This window comes from Pseudorca crassidens, chromosome 2 (genome assembly GCF_039906515.1).
Source record: "Pseudorca crassidens isolate mPseCra1 chromosome 2, mPseCra1.hap1, whole genome shotgun sequence".
NCBI classification, from domain to species: Eukaryota; Metazoa; Chordata; class Mammalia; order Artiodactyla; family Delphinidae; genus Pseudorca; species Pseudorca crassidens.
In genome coordinates this window covers 106,212,824-106,226,341 of record NC_090297.1, presented here as the reverse complement: position 1 = coordinate 106,226,341, position 13,518 = coordinate 106,212,824, and positions in this window count along the sequence as shown.

Below are 13,518 nucleotides of genomic sequence, written 5' to 3'. Positions count from 1 at the left end.
AAGATTGTTGAACTTTGTTCTCCCTAGAAGCTAAGTTACTTGTGCTCAGTTTGATTCTTTTAAGGCTTGTTTTAAAATTCATTCAGGGCTCTCCCACCTCAGAGGCACAGCACTGACTCCTGGCTGCAGCACCAAGAGCCTTTCATCCATACGGCTCAGAATAAAAGGGAGGAAAAAGTAGAAAGAAAGTACTAGTAGAAGAAGAAAGGAAGGAAGGAAGGAAGGAAGGAAGGAAGGAAGGAAGGAAGGAAGAAAGAAAGAAAGAAAGAAAGAAAGAAAGAAAGAAAGAAAGAAAGAAAGAAAGGAGAGAGGGAGGGAGGAAGGAAGAAAGGAGGGAAGGAAGGAAAAAAGAAAGAAAGAAGATAAAGTAAAATAAAATAAAGTAAGATAAAATATAATAAAGTTATTAAAATAAAAAATAACTATTAAGAAAAGAAAGTAAGACAAATCAAAAAAAACGGACGGATAGAACCCTAGGACAAATGGTGGAAGCGAAGCTATACAGACAAAATCTCACACAGAAGCATACACATACGCACTCACAAAAAGAGGAAAGGGGGAAAAATCATAAATCTTGCTCTCAAAGTCCACCTCCTCAATTTGGGATGATTCGTTGTCTATTCATGTATTCCACAGATGCAGGGTACATCAAGTTGATTGTGGAGCTTTAATCCACTGCTTCTGAGGCTGCTGGAAGAGCATTTCCCTTTCTCTTCTTTGTTCTTACAGCTCCCGGGGCTCAGCTTTGGATTTGGCCCCGCCTCTGCATGTAGGTCACCGGAGGGCGTCTGTTCTTCGCTCAGACAGGAAGGAGTTAAAGGAGCAGCTGCTTCGGGGACGCTGGCTCACTCAGGCCATGGGGAGGGAGGGGTACAGAGTGCGGGGTGAGCCTGCAGAGGCAGAGGCCGGCATGACATTGCACCAGCCTGAGGTGCACCGTGCATTCTCCCGAGGAAGTTGTCCCTGGATCCCTGGACCCTGGCAGTGGTGGGCTGCACAGGCTCCCCAGAAGGGGGTGTGTGGATAGTGACCTGTGCTCGCACACAGGCTTCTTGGTGTCAGCAGCAGCAGCCTTAGCGTCTCATGCCCGTCTCTGGGGTCTGCGCTTTTAGCCGTGGCTCGTGCCCATCTCTGGAGCTCCTTTAAGCAGCGTTCTTAATCCCCTCTCCTCGTGCACCAGGAAACAAAGAGGGAAGAAAAAGTCTCTTGCCTCTTCGGCAGGTCCAGACTTTCCCCCGGACTTCCTCCCGGCTAGCCATGGTGCACTAACCTCCTGCAGGCTGTGTTCACTCTGCCAACCCCAGTCCTCTTCCTGCGCTCCGACTGAAGCCCGAGCCTCAGCTCCCAGACCCGCCCGCCCTCGCGGGTGAGCCGACAAGCCTCTTGGGCTGATGAGTGCCGGTCTGCACCGATCCTCTGTGCAGGAATCTCTTTTCCTGCACAGAGGTGGTTTGCCCTCTGCACCCCTGTTGCTGCGCTCTCCTCCGTGGCTCCAAAGCTCCCCCCTCCGCCTTCCGCAGTCTCCACCCATGAAGGGGCTTCCTAGTGTGTGGAAACCTTTCCTCCTTCACAGTTCCCTCCCACTGGTGCCGGTCCCATCCCTATCCTTTTGTCTCTGTTTATTCTTTTTTCTTTTGCCCTACCCAGGTACGTGGGGACTTTCTTGCCTTTTGGGAGGTCTGAGGTCTTCTGCCAGCGTTCAGTAGGTGTTCTGTAGGAGTTGTTTCATGTGTAGATGTATTTCTGGTGTATCTGTGGGGAGGAAGGTTATCTCCGCGTCTTACTCTTCTGCCATCTTCCCCTCGTCTCTCCCGCCATCTTCCCCTCGTCTCTCTGTTTTGTATTTTAGATTCCACATGTAAGTGAAATCATACAGTATTTGTTTTTCTCATCTACATCTGATTCATTTGTTATTTTTTCCTGTGTATTGTGTGAGGTATGTTACAATTTTATCTTCCTCCAAATGGTTATCTGGTTGTCCCAATACTATTTATTATAAATTCCATCATTTCCAGTAAGTTGAGATTCCACTGTAATCATACTAATTTTCATTACATTTTTAGGACTTCGTTTTGGACTTTCAATTCTATTCTGTCTGTCAATTAATATAACAGTAGGACACATTTATTCATAGATACTTTATCCTATACTTTTAAATCTGCTTTTCTTATTTAGGCTTTCTTCACTAAATACTAAATACTGTGAAATTTAGTACAAAACTCTTGGGAAACAATGTGGTATTTTTATTTGGATTGCATTAAATATATAAATAAGGGGAAACTAAGGTCATTGTAATATTGACTTATTCAAGTATCTTATTCAATGTGTTTACATTGGTTCAAATATGCTTTTGTATCTTTTAGGGGTATTTTAAAGTTTTCCTTGTATAGGTTTTGCTCATTTCATGTTGATTTTATTCTTAAGTATTTTATTTTTATTGTCACAATTTTATTTTTTATTAAAGTATAGTTGGTTTACAATATTGTGTTAGTTTCAGGTGTAAAGTGACTCAGCTATATATTTTTCAGATTATTTTCCATTATAGGTTATTACAAGATATTGGATATAGTTCCCTGTGCTGTACAGTAAATCCTTGTCACTTATCTACCTTATGTATAGTAGTTTTTATGTTAATCCCATACTCCTAATTTATCTCTCCCCTCTCTCCCTTTCCCTTTTGGTAACCATAAGTCTGTTTTCTATGTCTGTAAGTCTGTTTCTGTTTTCTATATGGATTCATTTGTATTATTTTTTACATTCCACATGTAAGTGATATCATATTTGTCTTTCTGTGTCTGACTTACTTAATTTAGTATGATATTCTCTATGTCCATCCATGTTGTAGCAAATGGTAATATTTCATTTTTTTTATGGCTGAGTAATATTACATTGTGTGATATATACATTACATCTTCTTAAACCAATCATCTGTTGACGGGCACTTGGGTTTTTTCCCCATGTATTGACTATTGTAAATAGTGCTGCTATGAACACTGGGTGAGTATATCTTTTAAAATTAGAGTTTTCATCTTTTCTGGATCTATGCCCAGGAGTGGGATCACTGGATCATATGGTAACTCTATTATTAGTTTTGTAAGGAACCTCCATACTGTTTTCCATAGTGGCTGTACCAATTTACATTCCCACCAGCAGTGTAGTGGGGTTCTGTTTTCTCCACACCCTCTCCAGCATTTATTATTTGTAGACTTTCTGATGATAGCCATTCTGAGTGGTGTGAGGAGATACCTCACTGTGGTTTTGATTTGCATTTCTCTAATAATTAGTGATGTTGAGCATTTTTCATGTGCCTGTTGGCCATCCATATGGCTTCTTTGGAGAAATATCTATTTAGGTCTTCTGCTCATTTTTTGATTCAGTCATTTATTTTTTGATACTGAGTTGTATGAGCTGTTTGTATATTTTGGAAATTAAGCCCTTGTTGGTCACATCGTTTGCAAATATTTTCTCCCAGTCCATAGCCTGTCTTTTCATTTTGTTTATGGTTTCCTTTGCTGCGTCAAAGCTTTTAAGTTTGATTAGGTCCCATTTATTTCTGTTTACTTTTATTTCTATTGCTTTGGTAGACTGACCTAAGAAAACTTTGGTGCAATTTATGTCCTAGAATGCTTTGCCTATGTTCTCTTCTGGGGGTGTTATGGTATCATGTCTATATATAAGTCTTTAAGCCATTTTGAGTTTATTTTTCTGTATGGTGTGAGGGTGTTCTAACTTCATTGATTTACATGTGGCTGTCCAGCTTTCCCAACACCACTTGCTAAAGAGATTGTCATTTCCCCATTGTATATTCTTGCCTCCTTTGTCAAAGATTACTTGACTGTAGGTGTGTGGATTTATTTCTGGCCTCTCTATTCTATCCCATTGATCTATATGTCAGTTTTTGTGCCAAAACCACACTGTTTTGATAACTGTATCTTTGTAGTATTGTCTGAAGCCTGGAAGGTTATGCCTCCAGCTTTGTTTTTTTTTTCTTCACAATTGCTTTGGCAATTCTGGGTCTTTTATCATTCCATATAAATTTTAGGATTATTTGTTCTAGCTCTGTGAAAAATGTCATCGGTATTTTGATAAGGATCACATTAAATCTGTAGACTGCTTTGGGTAGTATGGCCATTTTAATGATATTAATTCTTCCAATCTAAGAGCATGGGATATCTTTCCATTTCTTTGAGTGATATTCACTTTCCTTTATCAATGTTTTATACTTTCCAGTGTACAGGTATTTTTGTTAGAATTTTAAATGTGTTCTTCTTCCTTGATGATTTCTAATCATATATCATTTGTATCTATGAAGACTATTGAATTTGTATGTTAAAATTTTATATATTGCTACTTTACTGAGGTTTTTACTTTTTAATTGCCTGAGTTTATAATTATTTTGTTAAACTCTCATATCACCTTTTAACATAGATAGTCTAACATCACCTTTCCAATTCTTATGTCTCTAACTGTTTTCTCTTTCTAGTTACATTGGTTAAAACCTCCAGGACAATGTTAAATAGTAGAGGAGATAATAGGTATCTTTCTTGGTTCTTGACCTTAGTAGAAATGGCTTTAGTGTTTTCCAATTTAGTAAAATATTGGCTGTAGGAGTAAGGTGTATATATTTTATCATGTTTAGGCTGTATCCATCAATTCCTAATTTAGGTATTTTAAAAAATAAAAATGAGGACTTCCCTGGTGGTCTAGTGGTGGAACGTCTGCCTTCCAGTGCAGGGGATGCAGGTTCGATCCCTAGTTGGGGAACTAAGATCCCACATGCTGCGAGGCAACTGAGTCCGTGCGCCACAACTAGAGAGAGAAAAAACCTGCACACCACAGCTAGAGAGAAGCCTGTGAGCCACAGCTGAAACCCAATGAAGCCAAAAATAATAATAAATAAATACTTTTTAAAAATTAAAAAAAATAAAAATGATTAGTGAAGTTTGTTAAAGACTTTTGTAGAATCTATGGTGATAATCTTATGCTTTTTTCCCCTTTTGATATGTTAATACAGAGAAAATTACCTCAATTTATACCATATATATGTAATTTGGTATAGTGAATCTTATTTCATGTGACTTAAGTTTCTCTTTTCTTTTTTTTTAAGTTTGGCTTAAATGAAGCATAATTGACATATAAAACTATGATATATATTTAGATAGGTATAGCAAGAGAAACAATTTAAAACTGTAGTGTAAGTACAAAACAGTTAATGACAGTTATATTTGTCTTATACCTTTTATCACTGTGAGGTAATTTTCTTTGATGCTTTCTCTTGAATTCTATTTTGTTTAAAATTAACATTTTCTAATCCTAATCCTTGCTGTTAGTATTTCTTTGGCACGTATTTTCCATATATTATTATTTTATTATAATAAGGGAAGTAGTTTGCCATTTAATACAGTGTTGTTCAGCACCTGTGCAATTCTTGCTGGGTGACAACCCAAATGTTAGTTGACTTATTTCCAAGTATGTGCAAACCATATTATGATTCTGGGATCAAATTTATGAGCTAGCTAGATGTTTCATTTTCATCATACCTACTATCTCAATTGTTAAAATGAAATGGCTGTTTTCTCATTGTTTGTATTAGTTAATTTTTTTAAATTAATTTAATTAATTTATTTATTTTCGTTGTGTTGGGTCTTCATTGTTGCGTGCAGGCTTTCTCTAGTTGCAGCGAGCGGGGTCTACTCTTCATTGTGGTGCACAGGCTTCTCATTGTGGTGGCTTCTCTTGTTGTGGAGCACGGGCTCTAGGCACTTGGGCTTCAGTAGTTGTGGTGCACGGGCTCAGTAGTTGTGGCTTGCGGGGCTCTAGAGTGCAGGCTCAGTAGTTGTGTCACACAGGCTTAGTTGCTCCACGGCATGTGGGATCTTCCCAGAACAGGGATCAAACCCGTGTCCAGTGACAGGTGGATTTTTAACCACTGTGCCACCAGGGAAGTCCTGTATTAGTTAATTTTTGATGTATAACAAATAACCACAAACTCTAAGTGGTCTACAGCAATAAGCATTTATTTCACTCATGGATCTGCAAGTCCTCTGCTTTAGCTGAGGGAGCCCTGCTTCTGACTAAGTTCTGCATGTCAGCCGGGTATAGCTTTGCTTCACATGTGTTCCACTAAGGTATAGGCTAACAGGATTACAGCTACTCATTGGAAGATCACATGGTGATAGCACAGGGAAAGAGGGCAACTAGAAAGAATTGAGGTCTCAAGACTGAGGCTCAGAATGGCAGACTGTCACCTCTACCCACATTCCATTTATCGAAGCAGGTAATATAGCCAACCCAAAGTCCAGGGGTGAGGATGTGGATACTGTGAAGGGTAAGTATTGACACCAGTAATTTAACCTACTACATTTACCATCTACTTTTGGTTCTATTTTTTTTGTCAGGGATTTTTTACTTTGTTACATTTACGTATCTCTATATAGGACTATAAAAATATATCGTATATTCTATTTAACTCCCCATCACCCATCTATTGAGACAGCTAATATATTTAATCTTATTCCAGGTGAATAACGTTTATCCTTTTTTTTTCTTTTAAATTTTGGCTTTATTGAGGTATAATTGATATATAAAACTGTAAGATATTTTAAGTGTATATTGTGGTGATTTGATATATGCATACATTATGAAAGGATTTCCTCCAACTAGTTAATTAACACAACCAATACCTCACATATTTATCTTTTTTTTCCTTTTGGTGAGAACATTTAAGTTCTACTCTCTTAGCAAATTTTGATTATATAATAGTGTTATCAACCACAGTCACCATGTTTACATTAGATCTTCAGACCTTATTCATCTTGCAGCTGAAAGTTTGTACCCATTTACCAACCTCTCCCTATTTCTCCCAGCCTCCATCCCTGGAATCCATTTTTCTACTCTCTGAATTTGAGGGTTTTTTTCTTTTAATATTCCACATATAAGTAATACATGCAGTATTAGTTTTTCTCTGTCAGGCTTATTTCACTTACCATAATGCCCTCACAGTCCATCCATGTTGTTGCAAATGTCAAGATTCCCTATTTTCCTCTTTGATATTTTGTACTTAAAAATATAATCAGAAATGGATCACTAGGCCATATGGTAATTTTATTTTTAATTTTTTGAGGAACCTCCATATTGTTTTCCACAGTAGCTGTACCAGTTTACATTCCCACCAACAGTGCACAAGGATTCCCTGTTCTCCACACTCTCCAACACTTGTTATCTCTTGTCTTCTTGATGGTAGCCATTCTAACAGATGTAGGTGATATCTCACTGTGGTTTTGATTTGTGTTTCCCTGATGATTAGTGATGTTGATCACTTTTGCATCAACCACTTAGCCATTTGTATGTATTCTTTGGAAAACTGTCTATTCAGTTTCACTGCCTACTTTTTAATTGTATTGTTTGTGTGTTTTTGTATTGAGTTGTATGAATTTTAAAAATATTTTTTGGATATTAACCCCTCATCAGATATATGATTTGCAAAAACTTTCCCCTACTCTCTAGGTTCCTTGATCATTTTGTTGATGATTTCCTGTACAGAAGCTTTTTAGTTTGATGTAGTCCCATTTATTTACTTTTGCTTTTGTTGCCTTTGTTTTTGGTGCCAACAGTCTCTATTCTGTTCCATCGTCCTATGCATCTGTTTTCATGTCAATATCATACTCTTTTGATTACTATAGATTTGTAATATGGTTTGAAATCAGGAAGTGTGATGCTTCAAGCTTTGTTCTTCTTAAGATTGCTTTAGTTATTCACTTATTTTGTTATTTGTGGTTCCATGCAAATTTAAGGATTATTTTTCTATTTCTGTGAAAAAATGTCATTGGAATTTTCACACAGATTGCATCAAAACTGTAAATTGCTTTGGGCTATATAATCATTGTAATAATGTTAAATTTTCCAACCCATGAGAACAGAATATCTTCCCATTTATTTGTGTCTTCTTCAATTTCTTTCATCAATGTCTTATAGTTTTCAGTGTAAAGGTCTTTCACCTCCTTGGTTAAATTTATTCCCAGGTATTTTACTCCTTTTGATGCAATTGTAAATGGATGTGTTTTCTTTATTTCTCTTTCTGAGCGTTTATCAGTGTATAGGAATGCAATAGATTTTTGTATATTGATTTTGTATCCTGCAACTTTACTGAATTTGTTTATTAGTTCTGTGTTTTGGTGGAGTCTTTAGGGTTTTCTGTATATAAGATCATGTCATCTGCAAATAGAGACAGTTTTACTTTTTCTTTTCCAATTTGGATGGCTTTTATTTCTTTTTCTTGCTTACACACTCTGGCAAGGGCTTCCAATACTATGTTGAATAAAAGTGGCAAATTGGGCATCCTTGTCCAGCTCCTTATCTTAATGGAAAAGCTTTCAGCTTTTAAACATTGAGATTGATGTTAGCTGTGGGCTTATCATGTGTGGCTTTTTTTTTTAACTTTTTATTTTATATTGAAGTATAGTTGATTAACAGTGTTGTGTTAGTTTCAGGTATACAGCAAAGTGATTCAGTTATACATATACATGTATATATTCTTTTTCAAACTCTTTTCCCATTTAGGTTGTTACATAATATTGAGCAGAGTTCCTTATGCTATACAGTAGGTCCATTTAAAATATAGCAGTGTGTACATGTCAATCCCAAACTCTCTAACTATCCCTTTCCCCCACCCTTCCCCCCGGTAACCATAAGTTCCTTCTCTAAGTCTGTGAGTCTGTTTCTGTTTTGTAAATAAGTTCATTTGTATCATTTCTTTTTAGATTCCACATATAAGCAATATCATACGATATTTCTTTCTCTGTCTGGCTTACTTCACTCAGTATGACAGTCTCTCGGTCCATCCATGTTGCTGCAAATGGCATTATTTCATTCTATTCAATGGCTGAGTAATATTCCATTGTATATATGTACCACATCTTCTTTATCCATTCCTCTGTCGATGGACATTTAGGTTGCTTCCATCTCTTGGCTATTATAAACAGTGCTGCAATGAACATTGGTGTGCATGTATCCTTTCAGACCATGTTTTTCTCCAGATATATGCCCAGGAGCAGGATTGCAGGATCATATCATAGTTCTATTTTTAGTTTTTTAAGGAGCCTCCATACTGTTCTCTATAGTGGCTTTACCAATTTACATTCTTACCAGTGTAGGAGGGTTCTCAGCATTTACTGTTTGTGGATTTTTTGATGATAGCCATTTTGACTGGTGTGAAGTGATATCTCACTGTAGTTTTGATTTGCATTTCTCTAATAGTTAGAGAAATAATTATTAAATAATTATTGGAGAAATGCAAATCAAAACTACGAGATATGTGACTTTTTATGCTGAGGTATGTTCCCCCATACCCACTTTGTTGAGAGTTTTTTATTTTTAAGTCTTTATTGAATTTGTTACAGTATTGCTTCTGTTTTATGTTTTGTTTTTTTGGCCCTGAGGCATGTGGGATCTTAGCTCCCCAACCAGGGATCGAACCTGCACCCTCTGCATTGGAAGATGAAGTCTTAACAACTGGACCATCAGGGAAGTCCCTGAGAGTTTTTATCATGAATAGATTTGAATGGTGGCAAATGTTTTTTTCTGCATTTGTTGAGATGATCATACAGTTTTTACCCTTCATTTTGTTAATATGGTGTATCGCACTGATTCATTTTGTTAATATGGTGTATTGCACTGATTCAACATCTACCATTCAATTGTTCTTGCATTCCCTGGAATAAATCTCACTTCATCATTGTGTAAGATGCTTTTAATGTATTTTTGAATTTGTTTTGCTAATATTTTATTGAGGATTTTTGCATCTATGTTAATCAGGGATATTGACCTGTAATTTTCTTTCCTTGTGGTGTCCTTGTCTGGTTTTTGTATCAAGATAGTACTGGCCTCATAAAATGAGTTTGAAAGTGTTCCCTCGTCTTCTATTTTTGGAAGAGTTTGAGAATGATTGATGTTAATTCTTCTTTATATGTTTGGTAGAATTTGTCAGTGAAGCTATCAGGTCCTGGACTTTTCTCTGTTAGGAGGTTTTTAATTACTGTTTAATCTTCCTACTAACAATTGGTCTGTTCAGATTTTCTGTTTCCTCATGATTCAGTCTTGGTAGGTTATACACTTCTAGGAATTTACCATTTTTTCTAAGTTGTCCAATTTTTTGACATATATTTTTCATAGTATTCTCTTATCCTTTGTATTTATGTGATTATCAGTTGTAATATATCCTCTTTCTTTGTAATTTCACTTGAGTTCTATTTCTTGGTGTATTTAACTAAAGGTTTGTTTCTTTGGTTTGGGGTTTTTGTGGTTTTTTTTTTTTTTAAAGCTCTTAGTTTCATTCATCTTTTTAATTTTCTTTTTAGTCTCTATTTTATCTATTTCCACTCTAGTCTTTAGTTCCTTCTTTCCACTAATGTGTTTAATTAGAAGATTACCCCTAAGGCCACAGCTGTGAAGATAAGCTAATTGGCTCCTTTCACAGGAAGGCTGTGGGTTCATCTTACTGGCAGCTGGTTAAGAACTCTTTCTCCATTTGTTACAGTTCTATGGGACCCCTGAATTTAAGACCCACTGCCACAAGACCCAGGTCTTGTGAGAAGTGTCCCCTTTGCCTGATAAATCAGCCCCAGTCAGGGCCTTCTGGGGGCGTGGGTAGCCCTGGGAAAGTTTCTCTTCCTGCTTCCTGTGTAACCACATTCATACACAGTTGACTCAAACATGAGTTTCAACTATGTGGGTCCACTTACTTATATGTAGATTTTTTAAATAGTAAATACAACAGTGCTACATGATCCGAGATCTGTTGAATCTATGGATGTGGAACTGCAGATACAGAGGAACTACAAGTGTATGGAGGGCTAACTATAAGTTCTACACGGGTTTTTGACTGCACAGAGGGTGGGTGCCCCTAACCCCCACGTTGTTCAAAGGCCAATTGTATTTTATTCCTTTTTCCCCAGTAGTGTATTGTATTTTCCTTTCAGGAGGGCTGGACTCTGCAAGTTCTCTCTCGTGGGTGAGTACCTGGCCACTTCAGCACTCACCTAATTCTTGCCCAACAGTAGCAAGAGGCATCCAGGAAGTCTCACTGGCTCTGCTGGTTCCACAGTTTGTATGGAGGTATGTCTGTCTGCTACTGGCTGAACTGGTGGGCAGGATTCCCCTTGGATCCCTTGGGGAAAGGTACAAGATCTGGAAACCCTCATAGAGGCGACCTTGTTCATTATGGATGTACAATTTGTTGATTAACGAGGGGGATTAAAAAGGAGGAATATCTTATGCTGCCACATGCTGATGTCCCTTTCCAACTTATAATCTAAATAAATAGAGAGTTTCTCTTTACTAACTGGTGTGGAAGTTTTTCAGTGTTAACCAGTAGTGCTCTTGTACATTGAATATTAGCTGAGAATTAGCACCTTTGCGCCCACCTGTTATATGCCAGAAATGTCAGATAAACTGATAGAATGTGTAGAAAAATTTCGTGTCTTTGGAAAGATTTACTAAAGATGAGTCACCAAAAAATTGATGTCAAATTACATTTGGACAAGATAATTGTAAAAGGTTGAGGAAAAAATCATTTTAAAATATGTAGGACAATGCACTCAGCTGGCAGATAAGTCTTAAGTTCTTTTACTTGCTAAGTTATGAGAATAGATTTTTAATACTAATCTGTTAACTACAAAGTCAGTTTAACCAAGTTAGTTCATAAACGTTGCTAGATTTGATTTGTTTTTATGTTATTTAGAATTTTTGTACTTATGTTCATAAGAATAGCCTATCATTTTCCTTGCTTTTATTGGCTTTGCTTTATTAAGATTATACTGGCCACATGAAATGAATCAGGGATACCACCTCTTTATCTATCTTCTATACAAAAGGGAGTATATACAAAAAGGGAATGACCTTCTGGGTTATTTAGTAGAACTTTTCTGTAAAGTATTTTGGGCCTGGTGTTGCAATATTCATTTGCCTGAAAATATCTATTTTGCTTTAATTCTTAAATGATATTTTAACCAAGTAAATAATTCTAGGTTATTTCCTTTCAGCAATTTGAAGATATTAATCTACTATTTTTTTAACATCTTTATTGGGGTATAATTGCTTTACAATGGTGTGTTAGTTTCTACTTTATAACAAAGTGAATCAGCTATACATATACATATGTTCCCGTATCTCTTCCCTCTTGTGTCTCCCTCCCTCCCACCCTCCCTATCCCACCCCTCCAGGCGGTCACAAAGCACCGAGCTGATCTCCCTGTGCTATGCGGCTGCTTCTCACTAGCTATCTACCTTATGTTTGGTAGTGTATATATGTCCATGCCACTCTCTCGCTTTGTCACAGCTCACCCTTCCCCCTCCCCATATCCTCAAGTCCGTTCTCTAGTAGGTCTGTGTCTTTATTCCTATCTTACCCCTAGGTTCTTCATGACATTTTTGTTTTTTTAAATTCCAAATATATGTGTTAGCATATGGTATTTGTCTTTCTCTTTCTGACTTACTTCACTCTGTATGACAGACTCTAGGTCTATCCACCTCATTACAAATAGCTCAATTTCGTTTTTTTTTTATGGCTGAGTAATATTCCATTGTATATATGTGCCACATCTTCTTTATCCATTCATCTGTTGATGGACATTTAGGTTGTTTCCATGTCTTGGTTATTGTGAATAGTGCTCCTATGAACATAGTGGTGCATGTGTCTTTTTAAATTATAGTTTTGTCTGGGTATATGCCCAGGAGTTGGATTGCTGGATCATATGGTAATTTCTATTTTTAGTTTTCTGAGGAACCTCCATACTGTTTTCCATAGTGGCTGCACCAATTTTCATTCCCACCAAAAGTGTAGGAGGGTTCCCTTTTCTCCACACCCTCTCCAGCATTTGTTATTTGTAGACTTTTTAATAATGGTCATTCTGACCAGTGTGAGGTGGTACCTCATTTTAGTTTTGATTTGTATTTCTCTAATTAGTGATGTTGAGCATCTTTTCATGTGCCTATTGGCCATCTGTATTTCTTCTTTGGAGAAATGTCTTTTTAGGTCTTCTGCCCATTTTTCGATTGGGTTTTTTGTTTTTATTGTTGTTGAGTTGTATAAACTGTATATTTTGGAGATTAAGCCCTTGTTGGTTGCATCATTTGCGAATATTTTCTCCCATTCTGTAGTTTGACTTTTGTTTTGATTGTGGTTTCCTTTGCTGTGCAAAGGCTTGTAAGTTTGATTAGGTCCCATTTGCTTATTTTTATTTATTTAGTTATTTATTTATTTTGCGGTACACGGGCCTCTCACTGTTGTGGCCTCTTCTGTTGCGGAGCACAGGCTCCGGATGCGCAGGCTCAGCGGCCATGGCTCACGGGCCTAGCTGCTCCACGGCATGTGGGACCTTCCCAGACCGGGGCACGAACCCATGTCCCTTGCATCGGCAGGCGGACTCCCAACCATTGCGCCACCAGGGAAGCCCCCATTTGTTTATATTTGTTTTTATTTCTATTGCCTTGGGAGACTGAGCTAAGAAAATATTGATACAAT